The sequence below is a fragment of the Thalassophryne amazonica genome, chromosome 8 (assembly GCF_902500255.1).
Source record: "Thalassophryne amazonica chromosome 8, fThaAma1.1, whole genome shotgun sequence".
Lineage (NCBI taxonomy): Eukaryota > Metazoa > Chordata > Actinopteri > Batrachoidiformes > Batrachoididae > Thalassophryne > Thalassophryne amazonica.
The window spans coordinates 103030446-103050182 of record NC_047110.1 but is presented as its reverse complement, the minus strand read 5'-3'; the positions used below and the strand labels follow the sequence as shown (position 1 = coordinate 103050182).

General features: G+C 41.3%; 1 protein-coding gene across 1 annotated transcript in view; it reads left to right on the top strand.

Annotated features, from left to right (window-relative positions):
• The window catches only part of immp2l (inner mitochondrial membrane peptidase subunit 2), a 355846-nt gene that overhangs the window by 138544 nt on the left and 197565 nt on the right, over positions 1–19737 (top strand). The window lies entirely within an intron of this gene.

The following is a 19737-nucleotide window of genomic DNA, read 5'->3' as shown; positions in this document are numbered from 1 at the left end:
GCAAAGAGACTTATTCCATGTCGTTTCACGCATCTTCCGTCATGTTTCAGATTCAGTGGTTAACCCTCTGGGGTCCGAGGGCATCTTTTGGACAGTTCACTCGCCTGGCATAAATGTTTTATTATTGCTGTTCACAGCTCTCCCTGCATTCCACAATCAAGTTTTATGTCTCTTTTTTTCAGGACAACCTGTACTTTCAAAATATATATGCTATAGTTGTGCTTTATAAGTGTAATGAGGTTTACAATCAGAAATAAGAAAGGAAAAAGTAAAGTGGAAATAATTTTCCACACAGTTATTCAAAATACACAGCAAACTATAATAAACAACTGTTTTGACACTTTATAAAGGTAATTTGGGCTGTTGTGGGTTCAAACAATGGGTTCAAAAAGGTTCAAACAATAAACACAAATGCACATTTTGAACAATATATACAAAATGGTTTATGCGTTTTTGTTTGTCTTCATCTCAAAGCAATTTCTCTCTGCTATTACACAAAGGTCACATCACAAACTTCTACTATGAAGCTGACTGTGTGTTTGTTCTCTCCTGCTCTGAAAGCAACATTCACACTTCGAGGCTCATTCAGTTTGAGGAGCAACCCCTCCCCCCTCGCTCCATTGATATGGTAAACAGTGCTTTATGCCGGAGCGAGAGAGCTTGCCACAGGCTTATCCAGTAACATTCACAGGAAAACGAGTCAAGCAGTCCTGATACTCACACACTGTTTGAGCACGTGAGATTGTATGAGAGGCTCTTCGTCTGCTCCTTCTGCTCTGTCTGCTCTGTCTGCTCACTTTTGCTGCGCGTAATGGCGCAGGGCATATTGGAGCAGCCAGGGGGCTATTCAAATGGGCCAACTAGTAACACCTCACTCCCAAAAACAATCTTTGGGGTGTCACGTGAGGTGAATTTGCCCAACGCTTGGATTTTGGAAAACAATGTAACGGTGAACCAATTCCGATTGGACACTCACATTGCTCACATCATCACACAGCTTCTGTGATGAGTACAAAGATGGTGGATGGTGGCTTGAAAGTCAGCATAGTTAACTTTTCAGCAAAAAAAAGTAAGTTTCTATCTCATATCATTAAAACGTTATTTATAATTTAGTAAAGCTTGGTCTCAGCCGTTGTATACGACGGCGTGGGCCCCAGAGGGTTAAACCTTTAGATCTTCAGCAGATGTATTTTTTAAAGAGAAACTGCATGAACTACAGGTTTTTATTTTCTAATAACAAGTTTATTCAATGAGGAGAAAAAAATGCTAAATTATTGTTGTGTTGTAACTTAATTTCTGTTCAGCCTTTGTGAAGTTAGATGCAAAAATGTTGAAATTGGCCCTATCCTGCAATGATAAAGAATCCTTAAAAAAATTACTGGATCCGGTTCGTGTTCTGGATCATTACCAAAATTTAATGACTTCTAAGTTAGGCCAAGATACACCCCTGGTAAAAATTTAATTGAAATCTGTTGAGAATTGTTTGAGTAATCCTGTTAACAATCCAACCAACCAACCAACAAACAAACGGATGTGACCAAAAACATAACTTCCTTGGCAGAGGTAATCATGGTGGAAAATAAGTATTTGGCCACCCACAAGCAAGATTTCTGGCACTCACAGACCTGTAACTTCTTTAAGACGCTCTTCTGTCCTCCACCTGTTACCTGTATTAATGGAACCCGTTGGAAGTTGTTATCTATATAAAAGACACCTGTCCACAGCCTTAAACAGCCAGACTCCAAACTCGACCATGGCCAAGACCAAAGAGCTGTAGGACACCAGGAAGAACATTGTAGATGTGCACCAGGCTGGGAAGAGTGACTCTACAATAGTCAAGCAGGTTGGTGTGAATAAATCAACTGTGGGAGCAACTGTAAGAAAATGGAAGACATACAAGACCATTGATAATCTCCCTCGATTCGGGGCTCCATGCAAGATGTCATCCCGTGGGGTCAAAATGATTATGATAACGATGAGCAAAAATCCCAGAACTACACGGAGGGACCTGATCAATGACCTGCAGAGAGCTGGGACCAAAGTAACAAAGGCTCCACACTACGCAGAGAGGGACTCAAATCCTGCAGTGCCAGGCATGTCCCCCTGCTTAAGCCAGTACGTGTCCAGGCCCGTCTGGAGTTTGCCAGAGAATAATGGGAGAATATGGTCAGACGAAAACCAAAATAGAACATTTTGGTAAAAATTCAATTCGTCGTGTTTGGAGGAAGAAGAATGCTGAGTTGCATTCCAAGAACACCATATCTACTGTGAAGCATGGGGGTGGAAACATCATGTGTTAGGGCTGTTTTTCTGCAAAGTGGACAGGACGATTGATCTGTGTTAAGGGAAGAATGAACGTGGCCATGTATCATGAGATTTTTAGCCAAAACCTCTTTCCATCAGTGAGAGCAGTGAAGATGCAACATGGCTGGGTCTTCCAGCATGACAGTGATCTCAAACACACCGCTTGGGCAACGAAGGAGTGGCTATGTAAAAAGCATTTCAAGGTCTTGGAGTGGCCGAGCCAGTCTCCAGACCGCAACCCCATAGAAAATTTGTTGAGGGAGTTGAACGTCCATGTTGCCCAGCGACAAAATGGGTCAAAATACCAGCTACAGTGTGTGCAAACCTGGTGAAGACTTACAGGAAACATTTGACCTCTGTCATTGCCAACAAAGATTATGTTACTAAGTATTGAGTTGAACTTTTGTCATTGACAAAATACTTATTTTCCACCAGAATTTACAAATAAATTCTTTAAAAATCCTACAATGTGATTTCCTGGATTTTTTTTTCTCATTTTGTCTCTCACAGTTGAAGTGTACCTGTGTTTAAAATTACAGAACTCTCTCATCTTTCTAAGTGGGAGAACATGCACAATCAGGGACTGACTAAATACTTTTTTTCCCCACTGTAGCTTAAATAGGAATATTGGTAGAGTGTCTGAACTTGTGCAGGCAGGAAGGTGTAAAGTAAAACTTTTGTTTCCATGTATTTTGTGAATGTTGTTGCTTATTGCAGGGTCCTGGAGGGCTCAAAGGCCACTATTGCTTGTCTACAGCACTGAAAAGAAATCTTCAAAGTAAACATCACACCTGCGTCAGAATCAAGGACGGAGGGCTTTTAGTTAATGTAGGGTTTTTGCCATCAGGCAAGTTGACGGCTACTGTGTGTGGTTTTTACAACAAATTCCATTTGGAATAGTCCTTCTAAGGTAACTAAAATAATAAGATTTTTTTGTTTTAAATGTTATTAGCTCACAGGCCAAGAAAATAAATTGCATTCATGAATAATCTACCATTCCATTAAGAATAAATCTTAAAAAATAACCTCAAAGTAATATCAGTGTAATTGCATCAGGTGTTATGAATAGTGTCAGAATTACATTCAAGAACTGCACAGCAAATATGGCAAAGCTTCTACCATCCCCTCTTAAATTAATTGGTAATTTGCTGTACAGCTGCTTCATTGTCAGGTGTGTGTGTGTGTTATCCCCTTATTGTTTCATGGATAGCTAAGCAGATAAAACCCTGAAAGTTGATTTACAAAATTTGCATTTAGAGTATGTGGCTTTTTAACTATTAATAAGAAGTTCAGTGAGTAGACAGGTATTTGGTACATTCACACAAAAGAAAGCATGTAGTGGTGTGAGTTGGAACACCAAAAGACCAACCCAAGGCCAATTATGACCTAATCTATACCACTTAAGGGGATTAAATAACACTTATAATCCAGCCTCGGTACCACCATACATAAAAATGTATGCTTGCCATCCCAAGTTGGCAGCTATAGCTAGGTTGGGGTCAATGAATGATTACACATAGGTAAACATTTTTAAAAAGTGCTTCAATCATATTCAAAGATACCACATTATTTGTCTGATCACAAAGATTCCTAAAATGTATGGTTTGGACTATCTATAATGGAATGTTGTGGAGTTATTGGTTAAAAACAAAAATGGTGACAAAGGTCAATTTTAGTTTGTACAGGCATCAAAAGGTTGCTCCAGTTTTGGTCAAAAAGTGATGCAGATTACTGGTTGAGCTAATAGGATTTATAAATGGAATAGTTTTGACTGTGCTGAATGCTTGGTTTCCAAAGTAAAAGTCAGACAAGTTCAGCATCCACTGAATACTTATATCTTTTTATTAACTTCACTTCCTGAAAAGCTATAGCTGATTTTGAAATGCATGTTTTTGTACCAAAGTATGGTGTACGGACACTACAATTTCATCATTTGTTAAATGATAAAGTGCTGTTATTTGGGGAGCAGCATATAATTATGTAGTGTTTCTTTATTAGGGAAAATATAACATGTTTTCTCATACATACATTACAGCATGGAAGTGAGCTTTGCATTATTTATTGTAACTCCAATACATCCAGTTTCTGTGTTTGTAGACCAGACTTGCAGCATAAAATATCTTGGTGTACGGACACTACATTTTGCAAACCTGAATTCCAAATCTGCCTTGCTGATTTACACAAAATATCAGTTGTTGCATGTAGATCTAATTTTAGTTGTTACTAAAGAAATTTGAACTTTTCAAATAAATAATATTGCTAACTAGATCAATCTAAACCATTTAAATAGTGGTGTAAGGACACTATGATTTTTGTGAAATATTAAGGGTCATATTTCTTGAGACATAAATCTAGAATTTATCGAGAGAATGGTCACAAAATCTATTTCGATCAAAGTGTCATTGTGTATCAAATAACAGTGTTATGGTCACTTAGAAATATGCATATTTGTTTTAAAACAGAACATTTTCTGTCAATGATGTGAAGAGATTGATTTCATAACGGCAAACATGAATACAACAATCAGCCATATCAGCGTTGCTTCTCAGCAATAAGTAAAATACAAATCACACATTACCAATCCAACAACCAAATTTAACTTGCAGAAGTATTAAACATTGTTTGCCAAAGTTTTACTGCATATAAGATACATTCTTTGTACTAATTTGATGAAATCAGCACCACAATAACATCAAAACAATGGTTTATAGTTGTTTAATAATACACCATAATTTTAAAAATAACATTGCAAATTTCACCAAACTGTGCATTGTGGTTCATTTCAGTAACATGAAACTAACGAACACATGCAAATCATTCACTGGCAAGACATTAAATTCTAAATCACGTATAACAAAGATTTGCTTAACCTGTAGCCCTGATTGTGATCTGGCTGAAAGTGTGTTGAGAAGGCAGAGGGAATATTTTGAGGAGCTGATGCATGAAAAATGAGAGAGAGAAAAGGCTGGATAATGTGGAGAGAGTAAATTAGTAAGTACAAGGAATAAGTAAAGATGAAGTGAGGGCAGCTATGAAAGATGGCAGCTATGAAAAGGATGAAGAGTGAAAAGGCAGTTGGTCCTGATGACATTCTGGTGGAGGCATGGAAATGTTTTGGAGAGATGGCAGTGGAGTTTCTAACCAGATTGTTAAATAAAAATCTTGGAAAGTGAGAGGATGCCTGAGGAGTGGAGAGGAAGTGTGCTGGTTCCTATTTTTAAGAACAAGGGTGATGTGCAGAGTTGCAGTAACTACAGAGGCATGAAGTTGATCAGTCACAGCATGAAGTTATGGGAAAGAGTAGTACAACCCCTGGCAAAAATTATGGAATCACCGGCCTCGGAGGATGTTCATTCAGTGGTTTAATTTTTGTAGAAAAAAAGCAGATCACAGACATGACACAAAACTAAAGTCATTTCAAATGGCAACTTTCTGGCTTTAAGAAACACTATAAGAAATCAAGAAAAAAAGATGTGGCAGTCAGTAAGGGTTACTTTTTTAGACCAAGCAGAGGAAAAAAATATGGACTCACTCAATTCTGAGGAATAAATTATGGAATCACCCTGTAATTTTCATCCCTAAAACTAACACCTGTATCAAATCACATCTGCTTGTTAGTCTGCATTAAAAAGGAGTGATCACACCTTGGAGAGCTGTTGCACCAAGTGGACTGACATGAATCATGGCCTCCAACATGAGAGATGTCCGTTTGAAACAAAGGATGAGGATTATCAAACTCTTAAAGAGGGGTAAATCATCACGCAATGTTGCAAAAAGATGTTGGTTGTTCACAGTCAGCTGTGGTCTAAACTCTGGACCAAATACAAACAACATGGGAAGGTTATTAAAGGGCAAACATACTGGTAGACCAAGGAAGACATCAAAGCGTCAAGACAGAAAACTTAAAGCAGTATGTCTCAAAATTGAAAATGCACAACAAAACAAATGAGGAACGAATGGGAGGAAACTGGAGTCAACATCTGTGACCGAACTGTAAGAAACCGCCTAAAGGAAATGGGATTTACATACAGAAAAGCTAAACGAAAGCCATCATTAACACCTAAACAGAAAAAAACAAGGTTTACAATGGGCTAAAGAAAAGCAATCGTGGACTGTGGATGACTGGATGAAAGTCATATTCAGTGATGAATCTCGAAGCTGCATGGGCAAGATGATGATGCTGGGAAACTTTTGTTTGGTGCCATTCCAATGAGATTTATAAAGATGACTGCCTGAAGACAACATGTAAATTTCCACAGTCATTGATGATATGGGGCTGCATGTCATGTAAAGGCACTGGGGAGATGGCTGTCATTACATCATGAATAAATGCACAAGTTTACGTTAATATTTTGGACACTTTTCTGATGTTTAAGGATGATGAAATCATTTTCAAGAAGATAATGCATCTTGCCATAGAGCAAAAAACTGTGAAAACATTCCTTGCAAAAAGACACCATAGGGTCAATTTCAGACATAGGGTTTTAATGTCAACGAGCAGATGTGATTTGATTGCAGGTGTTAGTTTTGGGGATGGAAATTTACAGGGTGATTCCATAATTTATTCCTCAGAATTGAGTGAGTCCATATTTTTTCCTCTGCTTGTCTAAAAAAGTAACCGTTACTGACTGCCCACAATCTTTTTTCTTGATTTCTTATAGTGTTCTTAAAGCCAGAAGTTGCCATTTGGAAATGACTTTTAGTTTTGTGTCATGTCTGTGATCTGCTTTTTTTCTACAAAATTAACACAGAATGAACATCCTCCGAGGCCGGTGATTCCATAATTTTTGCAGGGGTTGTAGAAGCTAGCCTTAGAAAACAGGTGAGATCTTTGAGCAGCAATATGGTTTCATGATGAGAAAGAGCACTACAGATGCAATGTTTGCTCTGAGAATACTGTTTGGAGAAGTACAGAGAATGCCAGAAGGAGTTACATTGTGTGTTTGTGGATTTAGAAAAAGCTTATGATAGGGTGCCAGTAGAAGAGTTGTGTTATTGTATGAGGAAGTCCAGAGTTGCAGAGAAGTATGTGAGGGTAGTCAGGACATGTACAAGGATAGTGTGACAGCAGCAGCAGAGATGCACAGTAGGAAAGACAGACTCATTCAAGGTGGAGGTGGGATTACACCAAGGATCAGCTCTGAGTCCTTTCTTATTTGCAGTAGTAATGGACAGGTTGACTAATGACATCAGACATGAGTCTCCATGGACTATGATGTTTGCAGATGACATTGTAATCTGCAGTGAAAGTAGAGAGCAGGTTGAGTCTAGCCTGGAGAGAATGGGAATGAAAGTCAGTAGGAGGAAGACTGAGTGCATGTGTGTGTGAATGAGAGGGAGCCCAGTGGAATTGTGCAGTTACAAGGAGTAGAAGTGGTGAAAGTAGATGGGTTTAAATGCTTGGGGTCAACTGTCCAAAGTAATGGAGAGTGTGGTAGAGAGGTGAAGAAGAGAGTTCAGGCAGGGTGGAGTGGGTGGGGAAAGGTGGCAGGAGTGATCTGTGTTCGAAGTATATCTGCAAGAGTGAAGGGGAAAGTTTACAAAACAATCGTGAGACCAGCTATGTTGTACGGCTTAGAGACGGTGGCACTAACAAAAAGACATGAGGCAGAGGTGAAGATGTTGCGATTCTCTTTGGGAGTGACAAGAATGGACAAGATTAGGAATGAACATATCAGAGGGACAGCTCAGGTGGGACAGCTTGGAGACAAGGTCAGAGAGGCGAGATTGAGATGGTTTGGACATGTGCAGAGGAGGGACACAGGGTATGGAGAATGATGCTGAGGATGGAGCCACCAGGCAGGAGGAGAAGAGGGAGGCCAAAGAGGTGGTTTATGGATGTGCTGAGGGAGGACCTGGCATTCCATTTCTTCCTGGCATTTAGTCTTTTATTATTATCTGAGGGGTTTTTTTTTTGGTTTGTTTAGTGCTTTGATTCTTGGGAAAGTTCTACATAAGTAGTCATTATAATTACTATTATTAATTGGCAGGAGTCGTGACCAAGTGGTTAGTGTGCTTGGTCAGTGCGGAAGGTTCCGTCTTCAAACCCCACCCCTGCCACAGCTCCATGTAATGTGGAGTTACGTCAGGAAGGGCATCCAGCGTAAAACGGGTGCCAAATGACCCCGAGTGAAAACAAGGGAGCAGCTGAAGAGACTTAAGTATATGAAAAATGTTATTAATCCTGAAGGAAACTGTTCATCATGCAGAAGCGGGAGGAGTTATATGTTTGCCACAGGTAGGAAAGACCTCCTGTGGCGTTCTGTGGTGCACCTCGGTGGACTCAGTCTTTTGCTGAAGGTGCTCTGACAGGACATCAGTGTGGCATGCAAGGGGTTGGAGGTGTTCTCATGGAGGGTAAGCAATTTCCTCAACATCCTCCTCTCCAACACCTCCATCACAGACTCCAGTTCCTCCCTCAGGACAGAGCCAGCCATAATTACTACTAATAGTGACAACCTTGTGAATTTTCAGTATATAAGTCACACCAGAGTTTCAGGGTCTCCCAAACTAGTAAAAAAAAAATACTGTGACTGATAATTATTGACACATTCCATTTAAAAAAAAGAGTCTAATATATTTTGAACTAAAGTTAAATAAATGGCAGTTATTACTGGCTGCAAATAGTGAATCAGAGGGTCTTTGTGTTTTTTAGAGTTTGGACAGCTGGCTGAAGGTGTCTGCCACACTCATCCATCTTCCTCTCTTGCCCTCCCACTCAGGGTTTGATTAGAACGGCGCCTCTGCGAGAAACATCGGGTCACCTAGAAAGATGCAGCATGTCACAGTCGTAAATACCAGTTTTATTGTTTCATTGTCACTGTGGCTCATCATAATTTTAATTAAGCAAGACAAAGGTGTTGGGAACAGATGGATGAGGTCAGAGGTTGTTGGTGCCTAGGTGTGTGAAAAAGCTTGGTGAGGACCATCAGTGTGACACAGCCACCAAATTTCAGTATTGTGATTTCCCACCATCTTTTTGGGTTTTGATCAAGCTTGTATTGCTGGTTGTCATGGTAACAAGTTGCTGTCATAAGGATAGTACACTTTTACAGACTAAGAGGTAGGTCAGATTTCACTCTGGGTGCGATTTATCTTCTGAAGTTGCTACGATCTTCAGTGATGAGAGATGAGGCCAGATTGTAGACAAACAGGAGAGCTGAAGACTTCAGTTCATCCCACCAAATCCACCTCTCTCCTCTCCAGTGAATGGCACCTTACAGCTGTGTTTGTATGCGGCGGCCTTGTGTTCAGTCTGTGTGGAGGTCTGGTTTCACAATCAGCTAATGGCCCTGTCCCACTGGCATTTAGGAGGATTTGCGCATGAAATGAGGAGACAAAAGCTGAGCGTCCGCAACAAAGATGGTCGGAAATGACAAATTTCCCGGGGTGGATCAGCGAATACATGAGGAAGAAAAGCGGATATAACAGGGAACAGAAGCGAAGGCGGCCGCGGAGGCACCCAAATGAGGGGCACAGCGGCCGTGATGCACTCGCTCCATCCGTGCCCACTCTGTCTGCATGCGCGACATACCATTTGCGACCGTGATGTGGCCGTGCTGGGCACGCGTCATATCTGTTTTGCACGCTGTCCCAGTCCGCCGCCAAGCCACGCCAACCCGTCGGTTGCAGATATCAGCGGATGACAGGGGATATGCGGCGCGTTGGTTGTGTATGTCCTGCGTATGTCTTCAGTATGTGTTCAGGCAGTGATGCGGATCTCATCCGCAGCAGGATTTTTGAGCCGCTCAAAAATCCTGGCTGTGGACATGCGTGCCTCTGCGGATGATCACGGACGTGTTCGGATGGCGGCCGACTCATACAGGAATGTTACACGGTTATTGCGGTTGTTTGGCGGATGTGGGCCACTTTTGTGCGCATTCCATCCGCAAATCCTTCTAAACGCCAGTGGGACAGGGCCCTAAGAGATCATGTTTGTTATGTCTCCAATAACTGTGACTACTTTCTCGACAGTGACTGGATCAGTAACAGGTTTGCAAACTACAACATGTTCAGTCCCCTTTGCATTTCATTAATATTTGATTTCAGTTCCATTAATGACCAGTGTCTGCAGATCTTTAAAAAGTTGAAAAAGTTGTGGGATTACATACCGTTAAATATATTAAATGCATTTCTTCTTAAAAATGGCTCAAGTACTGCAAATGAGAATCTTTTTACAAAGAAAGGAGACCCAACAATTGTTTATAAGAGGTAATAGTACCAAAGGGGATTAAAAAAATTGGTCCAAATTGGGTTGAAAATCAAATTCTTTGACCTTGACTTGTGCCAAAATTATTATTTTTTTTAATGGTAGTTTCAGGACTGACCTTCATTGACTACGAAGGCGTTTTAGGGCCACATTGAATTTTTTAATTTTTTGTTAGACTTCTAGAAAAAAGTCGTAATATTACGAGAATAAAGTCGTAATATTATGAGAAAAAAACTTGTAATCGTGAAAGATAAAAAAGCTTGATTCCAGAAATGAAACATTGACAGCACACAAAACAGCCTCCGTGACTCCTCTCTGTTGCGTTGCATCCACGTCAAACTTCTATAGAATGGTTTTGCTTGTTCATAAACCCGAGTTTGAGGCACTGTTTAGTTAACTACTTCTAAGGCTGTTTCCAAAAAAAAAAAAAAAAACCTTCTAAGGCTGCTTCCACATGATAGCGTTAGCTGTGCTGATGTGTGTCGACCGGGAAACTTGTTTGTTTTTTTTCTCGTAAAATTACGAGTTTTTTCCTTATAATATTACGACTTTATTCTCGAAGTCTAAAAAAATGAAAAAACTCAATGTGGCCCTAAAACGCCATTATAATTGACATACCAAAGTTAATAAAAAAAAAAAAATCAGCAAGAGGACTTGGCAAGAGAAGGTCAACAAACAGGCAGATATGACATTGACCATCCTGATTGACCTTTCTGGATCCCTGGAACCCACCCCCATATTTGTGCCAAGAAAAGGTTTTGACATTTGATCCAGCAGCATTCACCCCAATGATTGACCTTTTGTTATGTTTGTCTATTCAAACACAGTCAAAATTGAGCCCCCAAAATGCAAGCAGCCAAACACAAAAGTTTGGTGCAAAAGCCAAGGTGATTTATTTTCCCACTACAATATCCCACAGTGCAAACAAGAGTTCAAAAACAAGTCCAACAAAGAGCTGACGGAGCAGAGTTCAAAAAACAGAAGACACTACACAAGAACCAACCCCAACAAACACAGAAACAGTCAACCTGCATAATCACCAAATACTTGCAGAGAAGAACGGCTGGAAAACAATGAATCCACAGTCAACTGAACTGAGGACAGGTGAGGACTTAAATACAAACCCACTAATAAGAAACAGGTGTGTCTAATTAGGGGAAGGAGGAGAAGCAAGAGCATATAGGGCAGGGGTGGGCAGCAAGGGCCGAGACATTGCAGGTTTTCCTTGCAACCAATCACCTCAGCAGGTGGTTTGCTGATGAGCTTCTCCCCTGAACATAAAGACCCGATCGTCAATGAAATCACCTACTGAGACACCTGATCATTAATGAAATCACCTGCTGAGACACCTGATCATTAATGAAATCACCTGCTGAGGTGATTGGTAGTAAGGAAAACCTGCAGTGTCCCGGCCCTTCATGGCACATGATTACCCGCCCCTGATATAGAGGAACTGACTGAACAAAATGGAGGACAGATGTGTGAAAGGTCAAAGGACAAGTGACAACTAACAAATTAAAGGTGAACAGAAACTAAACGGACATCTGCAGGTGAGTGGAACGTATTTAAACAAAATGATTACAAACTACAATAGGGGAAGCAACAAAACCAACATAAAGACTATAAGAACTAAACCCAAAATCCAGAACTAAAGCAGAAAAGTTAAGTGGGACTCAGACATGAGAAAGAATGCAACAGGAAGGCGTAACAAGACAGACAGGTGAGGATGCAGGGGTGGAACACGGGCGACCCAGATCGCAGACAGGGATCAGACAAGTATAAATGAACCTATCTATACAGAAAATAACACAAAAAGAAAATACTAACAAATGAACACATACCAAAAATAATATTATTAACAGAATACATACAGCACAAAATAATACCTAAAAGTGCACAGACAAGCATACCCACAATACCTTTGGCAAATGTGATGCTGTCTTTGCAGTTCCAGAACCCACTTCCATGTGTGCATCCGGTTTGGTGGATATTGGAATAAAAATTGTATTTTTGCCTGTTGACCCCAATGACCTTGACCTTTGCCAAAACAAACCCTTTAAAGTCAGGTCTGGGGTCAGCCGGCATACACACTGCACATTTGGTGGAAATTGGCCAAAGCACCTCAGAGGAATCTAAGTCATTTCCATAGTTTTGTAACATTTGCACCTTTGCATACAAAAAAAAAGATAAAATATGAAATGTAAAATTATTATTATTGATTGTTTTGGCAATTTTTTTGAAATAGGGAAATTATATTCTGTCATACATTAAAGTTTTTTTTTATTATTATATAGATACCAGTAGCCTCTGTTTGTTGAAAACCGTTTATCAAAAACAAACAAATAAATGGATGACTCATTCAGGTTAAAAGCTTGAAAAGAGTCTCAGCTCCCCAATTTCTGTATTTTATTTGTATTATGAGGGAACAAAATGAAATGCCATTGTGAAATTAGGCCACCTACTGTAATTGGCTGGCTAATGAGTCGATAGAGGAAAATTAAGGGAATGGCTGTGCAGTCATTTTAGATATATACCACCACACTTGGTGCTTGGCGCCTGCAAACTGATGTCATTATTTATGGCAGCCTGGGCAGGAGAGGCAGCTACATGTGAAGACTGGATGGCTATGAGAAGAGTTTCTTCTTCAGGGGGTCTACTGATGCTGTCAAAAGGGCAGCAGGCAGGATGGCAGATGGACTGCACAGAAACTAAGACAATGTCTTTTACTCTTTTATATCTTTCCCTCATTAAATGTCAGTAGACATCAGAACCAGTTTTCTGGTTACTGAGACTCTTATCTTTCCATCCCTAGACATGATTTCAAACTCCCACACCCATTTCCCTTTATTGACTTTTTAAACGGTAAGGTCAGCATGTTTTTACAGTGCATTTATGAGCTTGTAAAGAACTGGTAAAATAGAAGTCGTATTTCTGAGTGAAACAGGATATTTGCAGGGTTTATAACACAGGTCTTTGTGACTGAGCCAGAAGAGTCTCTGATCTTTTTTACAGTCCATCCAGAAAGTATTCACAGGACCTTTTCCACATTATATGTTACAGCCTTATTCCAAAATGGATGACACTCATTTTTTCCCCCTCAATGAAATTATTTTTTTTTCCCATTCTACACACAATACCCCATAATGACAATGTGATATTTTTTTTCATGTTTGAAATTGCGAGCTGATTGGTGAGCTCAGAAGAACTTTCTCTGCTTTCTTTCTGTATTATTGAAGTATGAATAACAATTTGATGAGCAGAGCAGCAGTTTTAATCCTCCATCTGAATTATTTTTTCATTATTTTAATCTCAAAATATCAACACTCAGAATTTTCTGCAGCAGCTTGCACATGAAAACAGACAATAAAAACAAATAAGAATCCACTTTGATGAGAGACCCGAACAGGAGTTTAAAAAGTTCTGGAGCTTCTGCAACACCACCCACAGGTCTAATTCATCAAAGCCAGCCAATTCCATGTAATTGATTGATTGATTTTTATTCGTATAAAATGTAAACGTGTAAGATAATGCAGTATAAAAATGTATGACATAAACATGGATACATAAATATACAGGGTAACACAAAAAACATAAAGCAATTGTTTCCATTCTGGTCCAATGTGCACTTGAAGAAACATGATTATCATTCAAAACTAATTCGTTTTTACAGTGCATCTGGAAAGGTTTTTTTTTTTTTTTTTGGTTTTTGCAAATTTATAAAAAATAAAAACACTAAGAAATCACATGTACATAAGTATTCACAGTCTGCCATGAAGCTCAGAATTGAGCTCAGGTTCATCCTGTTTCCACTGATCATCCTTCAGACATTTCTACAGCTTAATTGGAGTCCACCTGGGGTAAATTCAGTTGATTTGACATGATTTGGAAAGACACACACCTGTCTACATATAAGGTCCCACAGTTGACAGTGTATATCAGAGCACAAACCAAGCATGAAGTCAAAGGAATTGCCTATAGACCTCTGAGACAGGATTGTCTCGAGGCACAAATCTGGGGAAGAGTACAGAGGCATTTCTGCTGCTTTGAAGGTACCAATGAGCACAGTGGCCTCCATCATCTGTAAATAGAAAAAGTTTGGATCCACAAGACTCTTCCTAGAGCTGGCCGCCCGTCTAAACTGAGTGATTGTGGGAGAAGGGCCTTAGTCAGGGAGGTGACCAAGAACCTAATGGTCACTCTGTCAGAGCTCCAGCATTCCTCTGTGGAGAGAGGAGAACCTTCCAGAAGGACAACCATCTCTGTAGCAATCCATCAGTCAGGCCTGTATGGTAGAGGCAAGACGGAAGCCACTCCTTAGTAAAAGGCACATGGCAGCCCACCTGGAGTTTGGCCAAGGTACCTGAAGGACTCTCAGAGCATGAGGAACAAAATTCTCTGGTCTGTTGAGACAAAGATTGAACTCTTTGGCATGAATGCTAGGTGTCATGTTTGAAGGAAACCAGGCACCATCCCTGCAGTTTTTCAGCAGCAGGAACGGGGAGACTCATCAGGATTGAGGGAAAGATGAATGCAGCAATGTACAGAGACATCCTGGATGAAAACCTGCTCCAGAGCTCTCGACCACAGACTGGGCCGATGGTTCAACTTTCAGCAGGTCAATGACCCTAAGCACACAGCCAAAATTTAAAAGGAGTCACTTCATGACAACTGTGAATGTCCATGAGTGGCCCAGCCAGAGTCCAGACCTGAATCTGAATGAGCATCTCTGGAGAGATCTGAAAATGGCTGTGCACCGCCGCTCCCCATCCAACCTGATGGAGCATGAGAGGTGCTGCAAAGAGGAATGGGCAAAACTGTCCAAAGATATGTGCACCAAGCTTGTGGCATCATATTCAAGAAGACCTGAGGCTGTAATTGTTGCCAAAGGTGCATCAGCAAAGTATTGAGCAAAGAGTGTGAATACGTATGTACACATGAGTTCTTAGTTTTTTATTTGTAATTACTTTGCAAAAAAAATAAAAAAAAACTCTTTTCATGTTGTTATTTTGGGGTGTTGTGAGTAGAATTTGGAAGGGGGAAAAATTAATTCATTTTGGAATGAGGCTGTAACATAAAATGTGGAAAAAGTGAAATGATGTGAATACTTTCTGGATGCACTGTAGCTCCCACCTAACTCCATCTTTCTTTCCTGGCATCCATCCCTCTCCAGGAGACAATGGTATAGTGTTCAGTTTGTTTTTTGCTTTTTTTTTTTTTTGTTTGGTTTTCTTTGTTTTTTAATACACTTTTTCAATTCAATTTCAGTTTATTTCATTTATATAGCACCAAATCACAACAAAGCTGCCTCAAGGCGCTTCACACAAGTAAGGTCTAAACTGTAGTGCAATCACACAGGTGACAGTGGTAAGGAAAAACTCCCTCTGATTTGAGGAAGAAACCTCAAGCAGACCAGACTCAAAGGGGTGACCCTCTGCCTGGGCCGTGCTACCAAGACAGTTGACAATACAAATATACTGGAATTTTTTTTTGTTTCTGTTTGCACTTGCGCGAATGACTTATCAGTCCAATGAGCGAGTGACAATCTCTGCTACATTTGTTGCACGTGTACTGTGATGCCTGCTGAGGCTGCCGCTGTCACTCCTTCCCCCTAGCTTGTTGCTCAGCAAGGCCTTGGTTCCTCTCCATGTAGATGATTATAACAGAATACGTCCAACAAGATTCCCAGATCATCATTGTCAGCAAGAGAAGAGTCATGACATTAAATACGAGGTCTGTTAGAAAAGTATCCAACCTTTTTATTTTTTTCAAAAACCTGATGGATTTGAATCACGTGTGCTTGCATGAGCCAACCTTGAACCTTTGTGCGCATGCGTGATTTTTTTCACGCCTGTCGGTTGCGTCATTTGCTTGTAAGCAGCCTTTGTGTGAGGATGGGTGTAGTAGTCTCTCGTCGTTTTTTCTTTGCAAGGAAATGGCGGAACGACTGGAGCAGCACGACTGCATCAAATTTTGCCAGAAACTGGGCTACAGCCAGGTGGAAACCATTCGGATTATTCAGACGGCTTTCGGTGACGATGCTATGGGCATCACACAGATTAAGGAGCGGTACAACTGGTTTAAAGATGGCCGCGCAACGGTGGAGAGCGTGCCGCGCTCCGGGCGGCCATCAACATGCTGAAATGACCGGATCGTTTCCAAAGTGAATGCTGTGATGATGTGGGACCGCCGTGTGGCTATCCGTGGAATTGTGGAAGAAGTAGACTTCAGCAGTTTTTCGGCACATTCCAGTGTGACAGAAGATTTTGCCATGAAAAGAGTGGCGGCGAAATTCATTGGCATGAAGCTGAAGGCGCAGCAAAAGTGCCTCCGTGTTGAAGCCTCACAGGACATGTTGTGACATGTCCAGCTCGTCCACAATTTCTTGGATAGTCACATGACTGAAAAGCCACCGAAAGGCGTCTGAATCTTCCGAATGGTGGAAGAGCTGGGCATGTCACAGCATGTCCTGTGAGACTTCAACACGGTGGCACTTTTGCTGCGCCATCAGCTTCGTGCCGATGAATTTCGCTGCAACTCTTTTCATGGCAAAATTTTCTGTCACAGTGGAATGTCCCAAAAAATCCTGATGTCCACCTCTTCCACAATTTCTTGGATAGTCACACGACGGTCCCACATCACCACAGCGTTCACTTTGGAAATGATCTGGTCATTTCAGCATGTTGATGGCCGCCCAGAGCGCGGCGCGCTCTCCGCCATTGTGTGGACGTCTGTAAACCGGTTGTACCGCTCCTTAATCTGTGTGATGCCCCGAGGATCGTCACTGAAAGCCGTCTGAATAATCCGGATGGTTTCCACCTGGCTGTTGCCCAGTTTCTGGCAAAATTTGATGCAGTCGCGCTGCTCCAGTCGTTATGCTGAAAATGCTGAAACCGACTTCTTCTGAAACTTCTCTGTTCTCTCACGACGTCCTGGATCAATAGAGCCTGAAATGTGGAGGTTTTCAGCTTGAACAGGCTGATGACGCTGCCTGAGAGCGCAGCGCGACGTCTCGCACCGTGAAAAGTCCTTAAAGCGACAGAATCACCTCAAAATCTCTCATCAGCTGTTAAAATTTTCACTGAAAACCAGCTTAATTTTTCGAACCGTGTCCACTTCGATGTGTCTCACAGGTTTAGAAAAAATTTTGATCAAACAACGCGCCAGTCTCTCAGCAACTTCTCAGACAAAGGAATTCCGACGAGGGGCTGGACGACTCCTCCCACAAGGAGTGCTCACAGGCGAATGACGTCACCGACAGGCGTGGAAAAACTCACGCATGCGCACGAGGGTTCAAGCATGTCTGACGTAAAAACATATGAATGAAATCCATATAGTTTTTGAAAAAAATAAAAAGGACCGTTACTTTATTGACAGCCCTCGTATAGTAAGACCAGAAGCACCACAACCTCAAATATTTTTAACCTTTGTTTTCCTGCAAAGATATTGGCATTGCCAAACACCTCTGTCCAGTGATCTCATGACTCCATAAGTTCTTCCCAAGTGTCACTTGATCTCAAAGGCCAAGGAGGCAGAGACATGAATGCCACTGCCGAGATAAGTGAATGTCTCTACAAGGTTGACACTTCACGACATATAGATACACTTCTGGTGGCTGACCACAAAGTCTTTGAAAGCCTGGATGTTCATCTTTACCTCAAGGAGTCACAAGCCCAGACACTTTGACTCCTCCCTCAGCTTCTCAAGTGCTCCAATCAGAGCACCACTTCATCACTACAACCCTACCCAATACCCAGTACATGCTTGGGTGAAAAATTGCTGTTTCCCCATGTCTGCAGGTAGGCACAGCATAGTGGGCCAGGGTCATCCCTCACCTGCTTGTCTTTGATGACTTGATGTCTTGTTGATAGAACACTTTGTGTTTCTCCAAGTTCACAACTAAACATCTGATCATGGCCCAGACTAGCCAAAGGCCATGTTTGTATTATGAATTATGTTTGCATTGTGGGAGAGGGCCTTAACATGGCTGTCTGAGCATGGAAGCCAGAAGGCTCTTTGGTACATTGCATGTGGTACCCATTGGAGTTTCTCCACGTGCGCCAGTTTTCTGCTTCAACCACAATTAAATCTCTCTCCATTGTATATCTGAATCCTGCGTGCTCCTTGCTTCACCTGTCTCATACTCACGGCTGACATCTTGAGAGAAATTTAACAACACATGCCATTTTTAAACATTGAAGGAACCAGAACTTATCCTTGACAAACACCAGCATTGCCTGGGAAGAAGTTACCAAAGTAACTGAATTTAATGACGAGTGAACTATAAGTTGAAGAGAGGCTCTGTCAGTTTGTTACATTTTCGATAATTTGTGATTAATTGTCCACCCCTATTCCCAGGTGTGTGTTTCAGGCTACCTTTCTGCGTCCTTGGACAAAACATTTTATCTGCATTGTGCCAGTCCACCCAGCTGTAAATAGGCACCAGCAGGGGAAGTAATCTCCCATGTCCTGGTGTTCCATCCAGGAGTAGTCATGGACTTTCACATCCACTGCGTGCTGTGGTGTTCAGGGATAAACACCGGCTCATCGTGGCCTGTATTGTACTACTTCTTCTAATGTAGTGTCAGGTGTCATCTCAGGTCATGGTCTGCCTCTGTTTATTGCTCTGACCTCAGGCCCTCTCATCAAAGCTTCACTATTCATCATAAGAAAAGAAGGCACCACCTTTCTGTTAGTGCCGTCCTCTTGTCTTGACCTCAGGTGCTTTCTACCGCCGGGAGTCTGCTTATCACAAGAGGAAGCGTACTACATGCAGATCTTCTCATTCACTGTTTTGTTATTAATTATCCTCTGATGTTCTCCTTTTGAGCAGCACCCAGTCTCTTACATTCACACAGTGTCTATCCGTGTACAGCCCCAGTGTTTTTTCTTCATTCTTGCTTGGATCTGCAGATCGCTGTACATCTGCTGGTCTCCACACAAGTCCATTTGACCGCAAATGATCCAGATAAAATTCAAATAAAGAAGTCCTGAGTCTGTCACTTTGTTGATGCTGATCTTTACCACACTCATAATTTTTTTTTCTACAGTAAGAATTCTATGTTTTGAAACAGTGAACTAATGTAGAGCAGGTGGCTCAGGGAGATAAAGCGTTGTGCTAACAATATATACAGTAGATGTAGGTTTGATTCTCAGTCACATTTCCACTCTGTTGCAAATGGGTCCAGGGCCTTGGCTGGGGACGTAACCTGTGATGGACTGGTGTC